This window comes from Natator depressus, chromosome 2, assembly GCF_965152275.1.
Source record: "Natator depressus isolate rNatDep1 chromosome 2, rNatDep2.hap1, whole genome shotgun sequence".
Classification (NCBI taxonomy): Eukaryota; Metazoa; Chordata; order Testudines; family Cheloniidae; genus Natator; species Natator depressus.
In genome coordinates this window covers 37,696,276-37,718,623 of record NC_134235.1, presented here as the reverse complement: position 1 = coordinate 37,718,623, position 22,348 = coordinate 37,696,276, and the positions used below count along the sequence as shown (strand labels likewise).

The window sequence follows — 22,348 nt, the reverse complement described above, 5'->3', positions numbered from 1 at the left end:
AGGTGCTGGTTCTCCGCTTCCCAGTTTACTTTAGAGAAATTAACTGGATTACGGGGAGAGACACTAGAGCATGATGGAGGCCTAGTCTACACTTTAAATTTAGATTGACCCAGCTACATCACTCAGAGGTGTGAAAAATTCACACCTTCAGCACCACAATTAAGCCAACCAAGCCCCCAGCATAGACGCAGCTCAGTGGGCAGAAGAATTCTTCTATCAACCCAGCTACTGCTGCTTAGCAAGGTGGATTTCTTACACAGAGACAGCAAAACCCCTTCTGTCACTGTAGGAAGCGTCTACACTGCAGTGCTACAGCGACATACATGCAGCACTATAGTTGTGCCATTACAACCCCCATAGTGTTGACACGGCCTGAGCGTCTGTAGGAGGGAAGGGAAAGTACTGTACTGATGGATTCCCACTCTTGTACTATAAAGCCGAAACCCAAGACAGGCCCCGTGTGTTTAGAAGAATTATCCTTTCCTTGGGAAATTCCAGGGATTTAGCATTACAGTTCATTTTCCTTCTGAGCTGACACTATTTCCAGTGTGATCTTGCCAAGAATAGGAAGGCTTCCTCCAAGGTTGCAGCATCTCTCTGCAGTTTGGGGTCTTCAGCTGATCATGGAGAAGGGCAGACAGCAAGTTTTGGCTATGGCTACACTACTGCTTAAGTCGACATGAGTTACGTCGCCTGGGGTGTGAATTAGCCATCCCCAACCGACAATTTACACCGACCTACATGCTGGTATGGACAGCGCTATGTCGGCGGAAAAGTTTCTCCTGAAGACATGGCTGCCGCCACTTGTGGGGGGTAGATTAATTAAGTCGGCGGGAGAGCGCTCTGCATCGGTGCAGCTACGCTGCCGAAAGCTCTCTAGTGTAGCCATATCCTTTCAGCCTTCTGTCTTCCTGCTTTGTTTTACATAGTTTGCCACTGTGACCAATAGGACAGGGGTTGATTTGGATTTAATCTTTTCTAATGGAGACAAATGTAGCACCAAAGAAATAGGCAATACAGTACTGCTCAGACTATACAACTGTAAACATATATGTACATTTTATATATATGATAATATGCGAGCTGAGGTATACAATAAAGAAAACCCATGAAAATACAGCCCAAATCTGCCTGAGAAAAGAACTATGAGGTCACTTATCCAAACGAGGAGGATGTATAAGGACCTGTTAAATAGGACTACGGGCAGGGGTGCTAGAACAATTTGTATAGTGGGGTTGCTGAGAGCCATTGACCCAAACCATAAACAATGTATATGACGGAAACCACCTCAAGCCAGGAGGTGTGGCAGCACCCCAAGTTCCAACACCAACATGGGCAGTTTAATATCCTGCCTACACTGTGTAAAGCAAACTGTTAGCCTACACATATATGGTAGGCGTAGTATACGCTACATTAATGGGTATAATGTCTATGGTAGTAACATAATATATACGTTTTGTGAGGTTATGTTAATTGAATGTATTAAGCTCTCCCCACAATTCTGTTCCCCTTTGCTAAATATCCCTAACACTTTGCAAAGCTGAAGTCAGCTTTGGCTCTAGCTGATATGAAATCTGTCAAAAGTCAAGATACATTTGTTCTCTGTCCTAGTTCAGGGACCTTCACGGGCAACTGGTTTGAAATGTAATATCCAAAACAGAGATAAAAAAAGTACAGAACAAAATGGCAAGTTAAGGAACTGTTACAAACTGGTGGGTTGGATTTTAGTGAGAAATAGAGAGTTTTGTAACTTATAAAACCACACTATAAATATAACTAGTTTAACCGCATATTTCCAAAGCACACCTATTATGTACAGTGAACATGCTGTGAGATAAGAATTGCTTCCTGGAAGGAGGGTGTGTGTCTCCTTTTTGTACTGTATTATTCTGAATTTAGACAATTGGTTGAGAGTGGTTATTTGGTCTCGAACATTTTTAATATCCAATCACAAGTGTAGTCAAAATCAACTGGCTACATATTGGCAACACAACCACACTGTGTGACCCAGTAACAAAACAGGAGCGCCTGACTTGATTAAAACACAGCGTGGTCCTGTAGTGTAGGCAGAACTGAACCAGACTCCCAAGCAATGCTGAACACCTGGTGCGGTTCAGATCATGGAGTGTGGATAAAACACTATTCAGTATTATCTACACCACAGAATTAAACTGGGTTTTAAGCACATTGAGATCTACGGTGTTATACTTGGGTACCACAATATGGTGGCTTTCCACAGCGTAGACTGGATCCCTAAAGGACATGCTTGCACTGACGTACTTGCTTATGCAATTTTAAGGAAGCTCACACTGCAGCCATTTAATTTACGCAAGTAATTGGACAAGCGAAAGTATGTGAGCAGCCAGCAAACATTCCTACATACTTCATTCCTTCACTGGGCCTGCTTGAAACGCACTTGCTCAGACAAGAGCTAGCCAGGTACAGGGCAACATTCACCCTTTGGAGAGCTTCCTAGTTTTAAGATACATATAATAGATTCCAGACCTATATCATTTTTTGTTCTGAAGCTCATTTTTCATCTTGAAACACTGCCAATATGTCATAGTAAAAATACTTTTAAAACAGGAACTGTTGAAGAGAACAACATCAAAAAAAGATAAATTAAAAACCCAGGACTCTAAATTAAAAACTCTCAGCATGCTAGGGCATAGGGATAAAACCAACAGTAGCTCAGGATTCCAAAGCTGAATTAGCCATTGACTCAGGACACCAATAGAGTTCACTTGGAGAGCAGAAAATGTGCATGATCAAAACACCAGGTATGCTCATGTGGGTAAAAAGCAAAGGAGGCTCCAGACCTAGTGAAGGGCAGAGGTGAACCAACAAAGAGTGACAAAACAGAGAGACTATTCAGCAGGGTTTCCTTATTCAGAAAGAATCCAGGAACACACTACTCCTATGTTCCTGTGCTCAATTTCAATCCCTCTATTCATGCGTATTATACCCAGAGCCCTGCACCTACTGCAATTCCACAGCTGGAGAATAAATGCAGATTGGCAGAGTTGAGTAGCAAAAATAAGTAGGGCTGTCGATTAATCAGAGTTAACTCATGGGATTAACTCAAAAAAATTAATCGTGGTTAAAAAAAATAACCATGATTAATCACACTATTAAACAATAGAATACCAATTGAAATTTATTAAATATTTTTGGATTTTTTTTCTACATTTTCAAATATATTGATTTCTACTGCAATGCAGAATACAAAGTGTACAGTGCTCACTTTATATTATTTTTATTACAGATATTTGCACTCTAAAAGTGTTAAACAAAAACAGTATTTTTCAATTCACCTCATACAAGTACTAGTGCAATCTCTATCATGAAAGTGTAACTTACAAATGTAGATTTTTTTGTTATATAAACTGCACTCAAAAACAAAACGTAAAACTTTAGAGCCTACAAGTCCACTCAGTCCTACTTCTTGTTCAGCCAATCGCTAAGACAAACAAGTTTGTTTACACTTACGGGAGATACCGCTGCCTGCTTCTTATTTACAATGTCACCTGAAAGTGAGAACAGACATTTGCATGGCACTTTTGTAGTCGGTGTTGTAAGGTATTCATGTGCCAGATATCCTAAACATTCATATGCCTCTTCATGCTGGGGCCACCATTCCAGAGGACATGCTTCCATGCTGATGATGCTTGTTAAAAAAATAATGCGTTAATTAAATTGGTGTCTGAACGCCTTGGGGGAGTATTGTATGTCACCTGTTCTGTTTTACCCGCATTCTGCCATATATTTCATGTTATAGCAGGTCTCGGATGATGATCCAGCACATGTTCATTTTAAGAACACATTCACGGCAGATTTGACATAATGCAAAGAAGACACCAATGTGAGATTTCTAAAAAACCACTACAGCACTCGACCTAAGGTTTAAGAATCTGAAGTGCCGTTCAAAATTTGAGAGGGACGAGGTGTGGAGCATGCTTTCAGAAGTCTTAAAAGAGCAACACTCAGATACGGAAACTAAAGAATCCGAACCACCAAAAAAGAAAAATCAACCTTCTGCTGGTAACATCTGACTCAGATGATGAAATGAACATGCGTCAGTCTCCACTGCTTTGGATCATTATCGAGCAGAACCTGTCCTCAGCATGGACGCATGTCCTCTAGAATGGTGACTGAAGCATGAAGGGACATATGAATCTTTACCGCATCTGGCACGTAAATATCTTGTGACGCCAGCTACAACAGTGCAATGTGAACATCTGTTCTCACTTTCAGGTGACATTGTAAACAAGAAGCGGGCAGCATTATCTCCTGCAAATTGTAACCAAACTTGTTTGTCTGAGCAATTAGTTGAAGTAGGACTGAATGGACTTGTAGGCACTAAAGTTTTACATTAACTGCATTCAAAAATAAAACAATTTTTTGGACATAATTCTACATTTGTAAGTTCAACTTTCATGATAAAGAGATTGCACTACGATACTTGTATTAAGTTAATTGAAAAATACTATTTCTTTTATTTTTACAGTACAAATATTTATAATAAAAAATATGACATGACCATTGTACACTTTGTATTCTGTGTTGTAACTGAAATATATTTGAAAATGTAGAAAGCATCCAAAAATATTTGAATAAATGGTATTCTATTGTTTAATCGCACAATTAATCACAATTAATTTTTTTAATCGCTTGACAGCCCTAAAAATAAGCTATTTAATTAAAAAGATAATTCAAGCTTCTAGCCACGTATTAGAGAAGAAAACTTCCACACCATAAAACAAATGCAAATCCAGGCAGTGTTGTCTTTCAGAGTCTGCTAACAGACAGCCTTAAACACCTCAGAGGATGAACTATCCCATTCATCTCAATGAAATGTTAAGTTATCGCCATTATGATTCAGAGTGCTTGTCTACACTGGCAAGTTTTGTTGAACAGCCAGATGCTAGGGCTGTCAGAGGAGCCCAGAGGGCTGCTATTAACATCAGAGAGGCTTTGAGGAACCACTTTGACAATGAGGGGCAGTAACACATGTCTGCTTTGGAGTTGCTTCCCTGGTGCATCCACGTACAATTTTGGGGCCCAAGATCCATGCAACACAATGCTTTAGAAGCCTGTTCCCGAGAGAGGACTGATTGCTATATGCTTCAGAATAAAAACGCTGTACCATTAAATACCTTAGCCTTTATTTATTGTTAAAAAGGGTAAAGCCTCACAACGGTGTGTAGCTCCAGCTATCATTGTGCAAGCTGTGAGAGGGGGTGGAGTGATGGCGAGGCTCAGGAGGGCTGTGAAGTGAAAAGGAATGCGTGGGCATAGAGGGGAGTGGGGTTGGCAAAGAATTGTGCATCTGCATGTGCTGCAGTGGAGGTCAACCACGGATCTGCTCAGTTTGCAGCTGTATCAAAGACTTGAGCATCTCTGTCTGATCCTCCATAACTTCTATCATCCGCTCTGTCGCTTGCCTAGCAAAAGCAGCTCTCTCCTTTCTCTCCTGCCTTTCGGCTTCCCAGCACTCTTTCCGTTCCCTGGTCTGTCTCTCATCGCGCTGCAGCACCTCCCGGAACATGTCTTCCTTGTTGCGCCTAGGGTTTTTTTTCTTATCTGCCAAAGCCGGTCTGCAGGGGTGCATGGCGTATTCTTCAAGGGCTGTGCTGAACAGAAGAGGGATTGTTACATTCCAGCAAATGATTGAAACATTTTAGTAAAAAAGGGCATTTTGCTAGTAGAAATCACTTTCTCTCTGAGACTTTTTTTCGCCTTCCTCTGTAGCATGGGGCACAGGTCACTTGCTGGAGGATTCTCTGCTCCTTGAAGTCTTTAAGCCACGATTTGAGGACTTCAATAGATCAGACATGGGTGAGAGGTTTTTCGCAGGAGTGGGTGGGTGAGATTCTGTGGCCTGCCCTTGTGCAGGAGGTCAGACTAGATGATCATACTGGTCCCTTCTGACCTTAATATCTATGACTCTAGGCAGGCACACAGCTCCACAAGCACCCCAATTATGGTGAGTGTTGGGAGCGGGGGGGAAGGTGGTTGTGCCTACAGACAAAAAGGTCACAGTTTGCAGGGAAGCTTTGCAGGGAATTCATTCTAAAATTATCCCACACTTTTTCCACAGGCGGCCAACCTGCTGGCTGACATCTTGCTGCTGCGGGTGACCAGAGTAACCAGGGCACAGCTGCTGAATGATTGTGGCTTTCACCCCGGTCTATATGCAGCTCAGCCATGTGCTGCTTTGGTCCCAGCTCCAGTGACTGCTAAATGGCATGGTCCAGTTTCCTATAATGGGTCAAGTAACAAGGCTGCAATCCCTTGGAATCTGCAGCAGAGGATTAACAAGTACCTCCCTGAAACTTTCCAGAGCCTCTCTCTGGAGGATTCCCTGCAGGTCTCAATGTCTATCGACACCCTGCTTGGCCATGCAGATTAGCTACACAGGGCAATGTCCAGCTCACAGAAAACACTACCTGCCTCCCACTTTTCGATTCCCTACACAAGCCACAGCAACTTACCCGGCATCTCATCCGCTTCCTGCTCCCTGTTGAGCACTTTTGGATTGCAGAAAAGTTTCTGGCTGCCTGCCCCACTGGGCAACCCCGCTGGGAGCACCACATCCTCTTCTAGCTAGACATCTTCATCCAGAATTTCAGCCTGTGGGTTTCCCCTCTTTCTGCTGCCTGCGAAGTATCCACGGGGCTATCAGCGATGGAGGTGGGGTCACCAAAGAGGATAGCATTCAGCTCCTTATAGAAGCGGCACATCTTAGGTGCATCACCGGAGTGATGGGTCACCTCCCGTGCCTTATGGTACGCCTGCCTCTGCTCCTTTATCTTTGCTTGCACTGCTGCATGTCCCGATCATAGCCCTTTTCGCACAAGCCTCAAGAAATTTGCCCATATGTGTCCCGATTCTTCCAGGTCACTCGCAGCTGCGGCTGAACAAACTCCTCTCCCCATATACTGATCAGATCCAACAACCCAGCAGTGGTCCAAGCGGGAGCGCATTTGGTGCGATAGCCAACCATGCTCACCTGGGAAGCTCCTCTGGGAAGCCAGCCAGCAAGAAATGAGATTTAAAATTCCCGGGGCTTGCAAGGGGGAGTGGCGGGTTGGTTGCAGGGCAGCGGAGCTCAAACCACTGACCAGAACGGCAACATGGGAATTGTGGGATACTTTCTGGAGGCCAATAAAATAGAGAAAAATAAAACCTGTGGTGTCTACACTGCATGTTTGTTGACAATAAAGGGAGGGGAAAAGACAAAAAAAAGTCTCTTGCAAGACTGGAAGTGTTTTGTCACCAAAAGTGGGGGGGGGGGGGGGGGGCTCGAAAAAAGTCGCATTGCAGTGTGTATACTCTTGCTGTTTTGTCACCAAAAGCCAGTTTTTGGCGACAAAACTTGCTAGTGTAGACAAGAGTGGATGTTTTGGATGCCAGCAGTTGCATCCAGTGTGGTTGAGCACTAAAGCCGAATCTACATTAGAAAATGTATCATTCCAACTTGAACCGGTGGGATTACACCTGAGCAAGTTACAATGGTGTAAATCAAGCATCCATACTCGGCGTCCTGTTTTGGTGAGCACTGCATTCACACACAGAAGACTCCCCACGAGCTTCGCAAGACCTGTGAATTGCTGCAGATCTCCCTGCATTTTTTTCTGCCCATCGCCCATCTAGATTGGTTCTGAAGTGCATGAGCAGTGCTTACATGGAGAGGGTCCAGAACTGGGCCCCGCGACAACCTCATGCTACCAATACCAATAGCCCCTCCCCAAAAGCTGCTGCTGCATCATTATGCAGAGTTGCACCTCCACGAGGTGATGGTGCTTGAGGAGAGAGAGAAGATTTTTAGTTATTTTCATTTAATTTTCAGTAGGTTTTTGAGAGTTTTATTTTGCCTTTTTTTGGTTCTTCATTTTCTTTTTGTTTTTTATTTTGTCACTGGACAACTGGTTTCCCTTTCTTTCTCTTGTGTTTCCCTCTGGGTGCCAATCATGGGAGTGATCTGGACTCCGCCATGCAGTTCAGTCTCATGTCCCACAATGCAGTGGGGCCCTGAAGAACAGGGGGAGAATCCTCAGGAGAAGGGGTAAGGTGATGAGTAGTTGCTGGAGCACCGGGGGTGGCAAATGTGTTTACATAAAGGGCAAAGATAACCTTGCTTCTATCATTTAATTAATGAGCCTACGCTATTTAGTTGCAGCTGGCAAGAGATGTTAAGAGTAACAAGAAGGGTTTCTTCAGGTATGTTAGCAACAAGAAGAAAGTCAAGGAAAGTGTGGGCCCTATACTGAATGAGAGAGGCAACCTAGTGACAGAGGATGTGGAAAAAGAATGTACTCAATGCTTTTTTTGCCTCTGTCTTCATCAACAAGATCAGCTCCCAGACTACTGCACTGGGCAGCACAGCATGGGGAGGAGGTGACCAGCCCTCTGTGGAGAAAGAAGTGGTTCGGGACTATTTAGAAAAGCTGGACGTGCACAAGTCCATGGGGCCGGATGTGCTGCATCTGAGAGCGCTAAAGAAGTTGGCAGATGTGATTGCAGAGCCATTGGCCATAATCTTTGAAAACTCATGGCCATCGGGGGAAGTCCCGGACGACTGGAAAAAGGCTAATGTAGTGCCCATCTTTAAAAAAGGGAAGGAGGATGATCCTGGGAACTACAGGCCAGTTAGCCTCACCTCAGTCCCTGGAAAAATCATGGAGCAGGTCCTCAAGGAATCAATTCTGAAGCACTTAGAGGAGAGGAAAGTGATCAGGAACAGTCAGCATGGATTCACCAAGGGCAAGTCATACCTGATTAATCTAATTGCCTTCTATGACGAGATAACTGGCTCTGTGGATGAGGGGAAAGCAGTGGACGTGTTGTTCCTTGACTTTAGCAAAGCTTTTGACACGGTCTCCCACAGTATTCTTGCCACCAAGTTAAAGAAGTATGGGCTGGATGAATGGACTATAAGGTGGACAGAAAGTTGGCTAGATTGTCGGGCTCAACAGGTAGTGATCAATGGCTCCATGTCTAGTTGGCAGCCGGTATCAAGTGAAGTGCCCCAAGGGTCGGTCCTCGGGCCGGTTTTGTTCAATATCTTCATAAATGATCTGGAGGATGGCGTGGATGGCACCCTCAGCAAGTTTGCAGATGACACTAAACTGGGAGGAGAGGTAGATACACTGGAGGGTAGGGATAGGATACAGAGGGACCTATTGGGTCAAAAGAAATCTGAGGAGGTTTGGGCCAAAAGACTGGGACAAAAGAAATCTGATGAGGTTCAACAAGGACAAGTGCAGAGTCCTGCACTTAGGACGGAAGAATCCCATGCATCGCTACAGACTAGAGATCGAATGGCTCGGCAGCAGTTCTGCAGAAAAGGACCTAGGGGTTACAGTGGACGAGAAGCTGGATATGAGTCAACAGTGTGCTCTTGTTGCCAAGAAGGCCAATGGCATTTTGGGATGTATAAGTAGGGGCATTGCCAGCGGATTGAGGGATGTGATCGTTCCCCTCTATTTGACATTGGTGAGGCCTCATCTGGAGTATTGTGTCCAGTTTTGGGCTCCACACTACAAGAAGGATGTGGAAAAATTGGAAAACGTCCAGCGGAGGGCAACAAAAATTATTAGGGGACTGGAACACATGACTTATGAGGAGAGGCTGAGGGAATTGGGATTGTTTAGGCTGCGGAAGAGAAGAATGAGGGGGGATTTGATAGCTGCTTTCAACTACCTGAAAGGGGGTTCCAAAGAGGATGGATCTAGACTGTTCTCAGTGGTAGCAGATGACAGAACAAGGAGTAATGGTCTCAAGTTGCAGTGGGGGAGGTTTAGGTTGGATATTAGGAAAAAAATTTTCACTAGGAGGGTGGTGAAACACTGGAATGCGTTACCTAGGGAGGTGATGGAATCTCCTTCCTTAGAAGTTTTTAAGGTCAGGCTTGACAAAGCCCTGGCTGGGATGATTTAGTTGGGGATTGGTCCTGCTTTGAGCAGGGCGTTGGACTAGATGACCTCCTGAGGTCCCTTCCAACCCTGATATTTTATGATTCTATTTAATATCTTTATTAATGACCCGGAAGAAATTAAAATCATCACTGATAAAGTTTGCAAGTGACACAAAGATTGTAGCAATGGTAAGTAAAGAAGAGGACAGAGTGATATGGACCACTTGGTGTAAGGAATCACGGCTTGCAGCAGAGCCAGTCTGCAAGCAACCTAACACGCACAGCTGGCCTGTAGTAGGTGGCCTGATTGGCTGGAAGAGTCAGCAGACTGGCTCTTAACCCCAGCGGCAGCAGCTCTGCAGTGGCTTCTCAAAGCATTTGTCCACACTAGTGATAGCTCTTACCTTGGCCCCAGCCTTGCCTCATTCCAGGTAACCCAGCTCTGAGCCCATGGCTCTGATTCCTGACTTTGGACTCCTGTTCCAACCACTAGGCCTGACTGCCCATGTCCTGGTCTCCGGCACTTGGTAAGCTGCACAAGCAAATGTGCATTTCAATATGGCTAAATATAAAGTCATACATCCAGGAACAAAGAATTTAGGCCATACATACAGGTTGGGGTACTCCATTCCAGGAAGCAGCAACTCTGATGTGGCGGCCATGGTGAAAAAAATCAGCTGAACACCAGCTCCCAGTACAATGCCATGGCCAAAAGGGCTCATGTGCTCCTTGGATGTACAAATGAGAATATTGAGTAGGAGTAAGAATGATTTTTTTCCTCCCACTGATATGACCACTGCTGGAACAGAATGTCTAATTCTGGTGTTCACAATTCAAGAAGGATGTTGATAAATTGGAGGGGGTTCAGAGAAGAACCAGGAGAATGATTAAAAGATTACAAAACATGTCTGATAGTGTCAGACTCTCTTTATGCTAAATAGATTCAGCTTCTTGAAAAAGTTAAGGGGTGACTTGATTACAGTTTATAACTATCTACACGGGGAACAAGCAATAAATAGATAACGGGCTCTTCAGTGTAGCAGACAAAAAGATAACACAAGCCAATGGCTAGAAGTTGAAGCTAAACAAATTCAGACTGGAAATAAGGCTTTTTTATTAATTATTATTATTAAACTGTAAAGGATAATTAACCATTGGAACAACTTACCAAGAGCTGTGGTGAATTCGCCATCACAGGCAATTTTTAATCAAGACTGAATGGCAGGAATAAGCTGCCATTAATTTAGACAGAGCTGTCTAAACAACACTAGTGGTCACTCCAGCCCCTGCAGTGGCCCAGGATCAGGTGGGTGAAAAAGTGGCCTAAAGGTACCTTAGCCCTGCTCCACCTGGGTGGAGAGGTTGGTGCTATGCCTCTTGGAGGCTAAGCACAGGATCTCACCCACAATGTCCAGTCACCTGTCCAGGAGGGTGAGGGAAAGAGGAGCGGCATCCCCTCTTGCATCAGAAGATTCAGCTACCTCCAAACTGCCCAACACCTAAACTGTTGCCCACCTTCCTGAATCTCAGAATTACCAACTTTTCCCTGCCCAGCTGTTGATCTCCAGGTTCCCCTCCATCCACATTCAGCTATTGTATCTTCATTACAAAAATTAGCCAAACATTGAAAATTTAAGGGTACCATAAAGGAAGATGTCTTTGGTATTAAAAAAAAACAAAACAAAACAAAAAAACAAACAAAAAAAAAAAACACACACACACACCTCAGACACCACAAGGGATAGTGTATGGGGTGCATTATCTGTTTTAATAGACTAGGGGAAAGTGCACTGGATTAAATCAAGAGACTTGAGGTTTTCTCCCAGATTTATTACCAGTTTGGAGGCTGACCTTGCACAGGTCACATCACCCCGTGCCTCAGTTTCCCCCCTGTAAAATGGAGACAAATACTGTCTTTTGTAGGGCCCTTTCAGAGAGCTTTTCTTCTGTACATCTAAAAGAGCTAGATGTTGCTGAATTAAACTAGAACTAGAACTGAGTTGCTGAATTAAAATTTACCTAAATCTGCTGCAGAAACCACAGGGCGTTGGCACAACAGTTTCAGCTTGCTGCCGAGTCCCAATTATAACATTAGCATTTACTGGAGGATAAGCCACTAAGTTAGTTATTTTTCTTGAGGACTAGATCAGTGCTACTCAAAGTGGTGGTCCATGGACCGCTGCCAGTCCACGAGCCATCAGCTGCCAGTCTGTGCGCATATTGGAAAAAAAAAAATTGCCGGTCCCCCACATCAGAAATCTTGAGAAGCACTGGACTAGATAATGCACCGGTGGACAGGTTAATTTCGGTATATGCTAAAAGGGGGGAGGCAAGTACAAAGACAGAAAAATATGGAGAAAACCTACCCCAACTGGAATGACCACATTGAGTCACTCTGGAACTGCATAATACATAGTTTCCTTGTTTGCTGTCTTAAGTCCACACCCATCTATCTCCACTAAAACTACAGACAATTGTTTCATTTTACAGTATTTCTGTAAGAAGATCTCCATTTCCTCATCTCCAACATTTGGGAAATTTACTACAACAGAGTGGCTGCTTTTCTCCCCACAGAAAGTTCACCTGCATGTTAAAAGCTTTTGGATGAAAACTCAGACCATCTTTGCCCAAAAAAAGGTCAAAACCAAAATCTCCATACTTTAATTTAACATCTTACGTGTTTGTCATATCCATGTTCAGCTAACTACAGTACAGACAAAAAACCTACTTATGTAAAAGCAAGAGGAGGAAATAGCACTGTAAAACATATATTCCCCCAATAGCTGTGAAAGTGCTAAGGAAATTTGGGGTTAATTTATTCCTGACATATTGGGAACAGTTTTATCATAGCTGGAAAGGGAATACAAATTACATTCATCTCCATAACACAGAAAAACAAATGTGTTTGTTATTTAAAAGTCCACAACTTTGGGAGTAAACCATGGCCAGGCTACGGCAGTGATGCAATCACCCGAGTGATTAGTCATTTAGTTCTTATTCTATGCTGTTGTTTTAAATTTAATTTGAGGAGAGGAGCAAAGGCACTGCCCCATTTACTCAAAGCCCAGAAACTTTCTCCAGACTCCAACTTCATGTTTGTCTTTTTTGCCCCCCCCGCCTTTGTTTTTTTTTAAAAAGCTAATAATTTGGCAACCTCACCCTTCAGTATTTATGCCACTACCCCTCTCTGTATTCCCTAGGTCTTCTAGTCTCTGAAATACATTCATATGTCGATTCCCAAGATCACAAGAAACACTTCATATTAAAAAAGGGACATTCCCTCTTGCCCCCACCCCCCCCATGTCCAAATCCTTCTCCCTTAGAGTTGCTACTACTACCACCAGTAGTAAAAAATTTTGAACTGCAAATAACATCTGCTTCCCCCTCATCACTATACAACCCAACACAAGAATCCAGAACAATAACTAAGTTATTGAGTAGAGCTGGCCAGAAATTCTCCATCAAAATGTTTTTGATGGAACAAAGCAGTTTCTGCACAATCAGTTTTCCCTGGAAAAGTTTTGAGTTTACTGAACTTTTTTTGGGGGGGATTTTCCATTGTTAAGTTAAAAATGAAATATTACATTTTGTGTAGCATCAATATTAATATGTCTCACCTAAGCTGATGCAGTGCCTTATTGGAATTGTAGGTCTGGTACCTCACACTCCCATTCCCCTCTGTAGGCCAATTTCCCTAGCTGAGCCACTGATACTGCATACAGCAGCCTCCCCTCTGGCTGAGCTGCTGCAGTGCATTATGGGAGTTGCAAATAGGGAGTCAAGCCCATATAGGAGAACGGAGGGAAGGAGCATCCAAACTGCTGCTCCCATGAGGCACTGCAGCATCTTAGGGGGACACAGATTAAAGTCAAACCAAGCCAAAACTAAATGTTTTGACATCTCCAGATTGCAATTTTTCACAATGCTGCATTTGAATATTTTAACTTTTCATCCTGAATCAGGATGAAAAATTCTGAAATATCAAAATTTACTAAAGGATGGAAATTATGAGAATAGTACAGCAGGTCAGATCAACGTTTCATAGATTTTTAGGCTGGAAGGGACTGTTAGATCATCTAGTCTGACCTCCTGTATATCACAGGCTGTTAAATTTCACCCAAATGATCTTATATTAAGCCCAATGACTTTAGTTAAATTTAAGCATTTCAGTCCTCAGGAGACAACTGTTGTGTTCCACAGGCAGAGAGGAGAGACCAAGGTGCCACCCAGGCCTCAGCTATGACAAGGAACTGAGGAGGTGAAATATGCCCAGCTGGTCCTACCAGGCAATCCACACTGAAAAGGAAGGCAATCCTCTCCTCAAGATCCCTGACAATCTAAACTGCAGGGAAATTCCTTCTTAACTCCAAGTCTAATGATTAGTTTAATCCCAAGCACTGGGAGCAAGATATACCAACCAAGTATCTAAGAAAGAGAATTCTCTGTATCACTTTGAAGCATTGGTCCATCCTGTCCAGTTTCTCATCTCAAGCTGTAGTCAGTCTCTGATGCTTCCGAGGAAGGCAAAAAAACCCCAAACAAAACACAGAATACATCTGGCCAATTGCATGTCAGGGGAAAAAAACCCTTCCTGAACCTGGAGATGACCAACAAACTCTGAAGCATGAGATTTGTTTATAGTCACTGTCTGAATGCAGAGCTGCGAGCGTTATGAGCATATTGAGGGTAATGCCTGCAATCCTGTCCTCCCCATGTCCATGAAGGAAAGGAAGGGGATGAACCAAGGAGATTCCAAGGCTAAAAGGGACCATCATGACGATCCCAGACACTCCCCCTCCCATCGTGGGACATAGAATTTCTCCCAGAAACTGGATTAAAGCATAACTTTTAGAAAGATATCTAATCTCGACATAACGACTTTAAATTATGGTGCTTAAGCTTCACATTGTAAGGTTTGTTTTCCACCCCTAGATCATGTTTGTGGACCTCCTTCAAACTCTCTCCAGTATTTCCACATCCATGTTGAAGTGTGGACACCAGAACTGGACATAGTATTCTAATAGTGGTCTTACAATGCTATGTATGGAGGCATGATCACTTCAATCCTTCAGGTTCAACACTCCTGGGCTTGCCTCCCTGTGCAGTCGATGGAGAACTCCATTGCAGCACCTCCCTACATCATCCCCACCCCAACCCCCTCAATATTCTACATGGTGTCAGGGGCCACTGTCCTATCCCTATCATCCCATCTCGGGAGACACTAAGGACAAGCACAGCTTCACCTACACCAACCTTGGCTTTCACAGTTCACTGAATATGTCGCTAAAGTCAGCATGCATGTTCATTCTCTTTCATAAGTTCTGTTGTATTAATTTATTACGTTTTTAAATGTATTTACCATTTAAATTGCAGATATTTTTTCTTTTCACTCATTTTGTTACAGAATAAAATTTATTTTTTGGAACACAATTCATCTTCATTAGTTCACAGCATAGTCTGCAGAATATCTAGCAGTTCTGAAAGCAACCAATTACTTGTTACCATGCAGCGTGACAACTCATAGGATCAGTGACAAACGAATGTACAGCAAGCACCGCAAAATTAATAGGTGCATTGACAGTATCTTATTCACACAAGTACATCAAGCACCACACAATTCCTAAAAGGCACCAAAATAGCAGGACCACGCAGAGCACAGTACACCACAATGTATTACTCTGGCTCACTGTTAACGTGCTCTTTCAAAGCCTCCCTCAGTTGTATAGCTCTGGTCTGATCTGATAGCCCTTGTGTCTGACTGTTCAAACTCAGACAGCTGTTCCATCTCCACCCTGGCAGCAACTTTTCCCCCTTGGCTTCACAGTTATGTGGAACAGAACGGACTGCTCTAACCATTGGGATATTTTTCTCACTGAGATCCAATCTTGTAAGTAAACAACACAAGCGTCCCTTCTATTTACCAAAAAGCACATTCAGCTGTCATTCTGCACCTGCTGGGCCAATAGCTGAATCTTTCCTTGGTGCTGTCAAGGTGGCTGGTGTACAGTTCCCTGAGGCAAAGTAGTAAAGGGCAGGCTTGGTCCCCAAAGATCACTATTGGCACTTCAAAATTCCCCAATAGTAATCTGCTTGTACCTTTCCAAACAGTCCTACTTTCTTAGAGATGCAAGCGAGTGTCACACACCTTCTCTGACCAGCATACACTGATGTCAGTGAAGCATCCCTGGTGATCCACCAGTGCTTCCATAACCATGGAAAAGTAGTGCTTTCCACAACTGTACTTTGTAGCAAGGTGGTCTGGTGCTGAGAGAGGTGTGTGCTGTCTATTGCCCCATCGCAGGTTGGGAATCCCACTTTTGCAAACCCCTCCACTATGTCCTGAATATCACCCAGAGTCACAGTCCTGTGCAGCAGGAGGCGATTAATGGCCCTGCACACTTGCATGACGAAGCCCCCCCACAGTAGATTTTCCAATTCCAAAAGGACTTCCCACTGACCCAGGAGAAATCCAGTGCTGTAAAATTCCACACAGAAATCACCACTTGCTTCTCCACTCTCTGTGCAGCTCTCAGTTTGGCATCCCTGCACTGGGGGCTGGAGCGAGCTTGGCCCACAGATCCAGGAATGTGACCTCATGCCTCCAAAAGTTCTGCAGCCATTGGTCGTCATCCCAAACCCGAATTACAATACAATCCCAACAGTCAGTGCTCATTTCTTGAGCCCAGAAGCAGTGCTCCACTAGCTGCAGCTGCTCCATAAACCCCACCGACAACCTTGAATTGGTTCTCGCTTGTCCCACAGCAATCTGTCCTCCAAAAAAATCATCCTTTTCCCCACTCTTTCATTTAGTGCAGCTCTGCTAATACTGGATGATCGGGTGTCTTGTGCTTGCAATACTTATGACAATACTGCAGAGCTGTGCAGAGTCCATGCTTCTGACAGAGATGGTGGACAGTGAGGAGGACTGCACGGGTTTGTGAGATTTTGAAAAAAGGCACAAAAGTTACGGCATATAGATGACATTATGGGATGGAGACAATTGCATACTGAGAAGCTGCCCCCTTGTCACCCAGGCATGACTGGGAGCGTTTCAGCCTCAGCATGCATTGCCAAAAAACTTCCCAAAAGACTGTGTGGGTCAGTGGCAAATTGCACATTGGGATACCATGGTGCACTGCGCTGTGCATCAGTACAAGCACTCCTGGTGAGTACACACACACCAGACACATGGAGCCAAGTATGCACATTCACAAGCAATATACTAACTGTGGTGGCTTTATACCAATGTAACTTGTTGACCGAAGTTTACAGTGTAGACATAGCCTTAAAACACTACCGCATCACCTGTTTGTGTTTCCCCAGGGCCGGCCCACAACATTCTGGCACCTGAGGCGGGGAGCTCAAATGACACCCCCATGCCCTCTCACTTGGACCAAAACTTTGAAAGGTCTCAATTCTGCCTTCTTCCTGTTCTACTCCTCCCATGGTACTGCTCTACCACCTACCCAAATAAAGGAGAACAACAACTTAAAATGCCTTGTTCAAAAATTTTAAGTAACACTTAACTTTCAAAACGCCTGCACAGCAAATGGAACTTTTCTTGTCTGCATAGTAAACACTGGCATTTTTCATCTCTTTGAATAATCAAAGTGGTGCTTTCCATGCCTTCTTGGTTGCAAAGATTTGAACAAAAGCATTTGGAAAGAGGGTAGTCATCTTATTTGTGCACATATATTCCAGAACAGCCTTTGGAGTTGATCCTGCAGAAATGGATCTTGAAAGGGCTTTCAGTTCATCACCTAAATCACTCGCATCAATATTGCGCATGTCATCATGAGTCAACAGTGTCTCTAGTGCCCTGCATTGCTGGTGTAGGTCTTCTTCAGGTATAGCAAGGAGTTCTGGAATATCATACAACATCCCAAATATACTGCTGTGTTCCTTGAGCTGCATGAAACATTCAACTGACTGTATTCCACAATCTAGCACCTGGTTAAATATTTCAACTTTGAATTGTTTTTTGGGGTCTCTTATGGGATTATCCCGTGCCTCATAATCAAAATGTCGTCTTCTTCGGTGACTCCTGTATTCTTCAATGGGTGGGAAAATAGCTTCAGTGTGAAGTTCCTCTGCCAACTTCTGTGCACTCTTCAGAATGTTTTGAAATCCCTCATCTGACCGGTCAGACTGTAGGTACGACTTTGCTTTGTCCAGTTGTTCCATTGCTCCAGATATATCAAGGTCAACACCTTGGAGTCTCTTGCCTACATTTATTTCAAACAGTTTGTCATGCCACAACACTAAGCCACACAGAAATTTGAAGTTATGCATGTTTCTGGTGATTCCATTTCCCTCTGCCACTGTTCTCCCACAAAGAGTTCCTGTCATAGCATATCCTCCATAATGGCAACTATGGCATCATCTATCTTCCCAATTTGGTGTTTGATAGGCTCTCTTGCCTCCACTCAACTTTCCCATCATGTGGCACTCAGTGGTTTCAACTTCAGAGAGGATGTTCCCAGATGTTGCTTCAAAATTTGCCATTGATGAGTTGATGCAGAGAAAAATACACAGATGCTTTGAATTACATTAAAAATTCAGCAGCCTCACTAGAAGCTGATGCTGCATCACGGACCACCAAGTTCAATGAATGAGAACTGCATGGGACAAAAAAAGATTGAGGGTTTAAATCCTTGGATCTGTGTCTGCACTCCTCTCATGCTGGCACCATTATCGTAGCCCTGACCTCTCACGTCAGCTATCGCAATTCCCGTATCTTCCAACTTTTTAAGAAGCACATTTGTCATACCAGCTCCTGTAGTATCATCAATGTCAATAAATTCTAGAAAATGCTCTCCGACAGTCACCATTGCAGGGACATTTTCACTAGGTTCTGTTGTTGTTACAAAACACACCATTAAAGTCATTCGTTCAGGGTTCAGGGAAGCAGCAGGAAACAGAAAGCTCCCCGAGAAGCTGGTGTTAATCAGTTCAGGCTCCTGGGAGTGCTAGAGAGGTACATAAGAGACTCCTTCTCCTCCTATCTCTCCCTACAGTTCCTGCTGCTTTCTTTTATTCCCTCTCACCTTTTCTCCTGGCTGCCTGTTATGTCTCTTGTGCCCTCCTTCCTCCAGCACAGCACTCCTCCATCTCTGTGCATCCAGAGCAGAGAGAATACATATGCACCAGCAGCAGACACAATTTTCTACATTCTGAGTCCTAGTGGTGCCCCCCCCTCACAGTCTGGCACCTGAGACGGCCGCCTCAGTTCACCTCATGGTAAGGCCAGCCCTGTGTTTCCCCTTCTAAGGGCTTGTCTACACTGGCAATTTACAGTGCAGCAACTTTCTCACTTAGGGATGTGAAAAAATACACCACCACCCCCCCGAGCGCATCAAGTTTCAGCGCTGTAAAGCACCAGTGTAAACAGTGCACCAGCACTGGGAGCCACGCTCCAAGGACTGGTGGCTTTGTCCCTTGTGGAGGTGATTTTTTTAGAACGCTGGGAGAGCTCTCTCCCAGCACTGCGCCGTGACCACACAAGGCCCGTTAAAGCACTATGGCGGCATCACTTTAGTGTTGCCAGTGTAGACTAGCCCTTAGTATCATGCAAGACACAATAAATGATGCCTGCAAGTCTTAAAGATGTAGCAATGGAAATGAGGACGCTACAGGGACATATGAAAGATCAAGTTTATTCATCTCTTTCAAAACTATTACAGAATTCCTTTACTATAAAACATTTTTACAAGACATTGATTGTGCTATTAAATATTTGGAGCATCTCAACCAAAACCATGTTGTTAAGCAAGATTCTTTAATATTTAAGTGAATGTCTGTTAAGCATTTATTTACACCAATTAAAGGCACTTAAGTACAGATAATGACAGAGAATGGACTTTAGTCATTCACACAGCTTTCTGGTCTGACCCAGAATCCAGCTCTTCCCAATAATGAAAGAACATACCCAGCACTATTGCTATGTGTATGATGAAGAAATCACTTTGTGTAAGTCTAATAATTATAAGATGAAGTTGTAAACAAAAATGTTGTGGAACTAGTATCTTTGCCCGGCAGAAAACTTAAAAACTCAGCACAAGAAACAAGACATTCCAAAGTGGAACAGAAAGGTCTCTTGATTGTGTGTAGCGAGGATACACTGACTTTGTACTAAAACTTTTAAGATTTATTTCAACCTACCATGACATGTAGGAAGCAACTGACTATGTGGTGTTCAGTATCTCTTACTGTGTACTTTAATAAATGTATTTGACCGTACAATCAATTAGAAACATTACCCCGCATCAGATGTTCCCCAAACCAAAGAAGTAATTCACATCCACCATACAGATAGCCAGTTTCAACACTTGCAATACACATGTAGGAATATGTTTCAGAGTGGTAGCCGTGTTAGTCTGTATCAGCAAAAACAACGGAGTCCTTGAGGCACCTTAGAGACTAACAAATTTATTGGGGCATAAGCTTTTGTGGGCAAGAACCCACTTCATCAGATGCATGGAGTGGAAAATACAGGAGCAGATATAAATACATGGAAGGATGGGAGTTGTCTTATCAAGTGTGAGGTCAGTCTAACAAGATAAATCAATTAACAGCAGGATACCAAGGGAGGAAAAATAACTTTTGAAGTGGTAATGAGAGTGGCCCATTACAGACAGTTGACAAGAAGGTGTGAGTAACAGTAGGGAGAAATTAGTATTCATTCCAAATCCAGTGCCTCCTCCCCCATTTAAGACAACATAGTGGCAAAGTTTTTTCCACCAGAGCTCTGATAGAAAAGGCTTACTATCAGATATTAATAGTTGAGGGGGGAAATGGTAAGATAAGGGCCCCGTGAAGGGAATCAACAGGAGTCATTCTGCTGTTTTTAAAGGCTTTGGATCAGAGCCTAAGGGCATGGCTACACTTGTGAGTCAGAGCGCATTCAAGCAGCCCCAGGCGCCCTAACTCACTACGCGTCCACACTGGCAAGGCACATAGAGCGCCCGGACTCTGTGGCTGGAGCGCTCCTGGTACTCCACCTCGAAGAGAAGCATAGTACTTGCTGCGCCGAGGCGCCAATGTGGACGCCCTGGTCGGTTAGTGCGCTCTGATCGGCCTCCAGAAGTGACCCACAATGCCTGTTCTAGCCTCTCTGGTCATCACTTTGACCTCTACTGCCTGCCCTGACCTCAGGTGATCAACCGTCAGACCCGCCCTTTAAATTCTCTGGGAATTTTGAAAATCCCCTTCCTGTTTGCTCAGCAAGGTGTGGAGTGCTCTCAGTGAATCTTTCCAGGTGACCATGCCTCCACGCGCCAGGCGATCCCCAGTAGGGAGTAATGGCAAGGTGCTGGACCTCATCAGTGTTTGGGGGAAGGAAGCTGTCCAGTCCCAGCTGCGCTCCAGCCGTAGGAATTATGATACCTTCGGGCAGATATCAAGGGACATGATGGAAAGGGGCCATGACCGGGATACACTGCAGTGCAGGATTAAAGTGAAGGAACTGTGGAATGCCTACCACAAAGGCCATAAGGCAAACAGCTGCTCCGGTGCTGCCCCTGCGACCTGCTGTTTCTACAAAGATCTGGATGCGATACTTGGGGGCGACCCCACTTCCACTCCAAGGACCACCATGGACACTTCAGAGCCCAGATCAACAAGGCAGGAGGAGGAGGAGAAAAGCGGAAGCAAGGGTGCTGAGGAGGAGGAAGACACTCTGGCATCCCTAGATGCGTGCAGCCAGAAGCTGTTCTCAAGCCAGGAGGAAGGTAGCCAGTCGCAGCAGCTGGTGCTTGGGGAAGGACAAACACCAGAGGAGGTGCCTGGTAAGCAGCTTTTATTTTGGGAAGAAAGTTGTTCGGTGCTGACTCTTGGGGCGAGGATGGTTAGGGCTGGACGCATATCTAGATGTGGAATAGGGCTTTGATGTGCTCTCTCACATCGCGGAAATCGGCCTCAGTGATCTCTTCAAAGGTCTCATGCAGAAGCTGGGCAATGAGTTTGCGTAGGTTCCTTGGGAGAGCTACTCTACTACTTGTCCCAGTAAGGCTAACATGTCCATGCCATGTGCCGTGAGGGGTGGGGGTACCATTGCTGCACACAGGCAAGCTGCATATGGGTCAGGGTGGAAGCCGCATTGTAGTAGAAAACCCTCCCTTGCTTCCCAGGTCACCCTCAGCAGAGAGATATCTTCCAGGACAAACTCCTGTGGAAAATGTGGGGACAGTGTTCAGTATAGGGGCCCCCTGAAGATGTTAGCTCTCCCCAAGGTACACAAACCTAGAGGACAGTACAGCTGTGAAACAATCAGTCCCCCTTGCCCCTGTGCTTACTCACCATTTTGGGGCTCCTGTGGGTTATGTGTGCTCCCTTTGGGATGGGCAAATTCTGCTATTGTGTAGACTGTGCTTGTCTTTAAGTACAGGGGAATTATTGCTCTATCTGGTGTGAACAATGCTGCCTCTGTTA

General features: G+C 44.3%; 1 protein-coding gene across 4 annotated transcripts in view; it reads right to left on the bottom strand.

The window, feature by feature from the left end:
• Positions 1-22,348, bottom strand: part of SNX31 (sorting nexin 31) — a 64,470-nt gene that overhangs the window by 17,321 nt on the left and 24,801 nt on the right. The window lies entirely within an intron of this gene.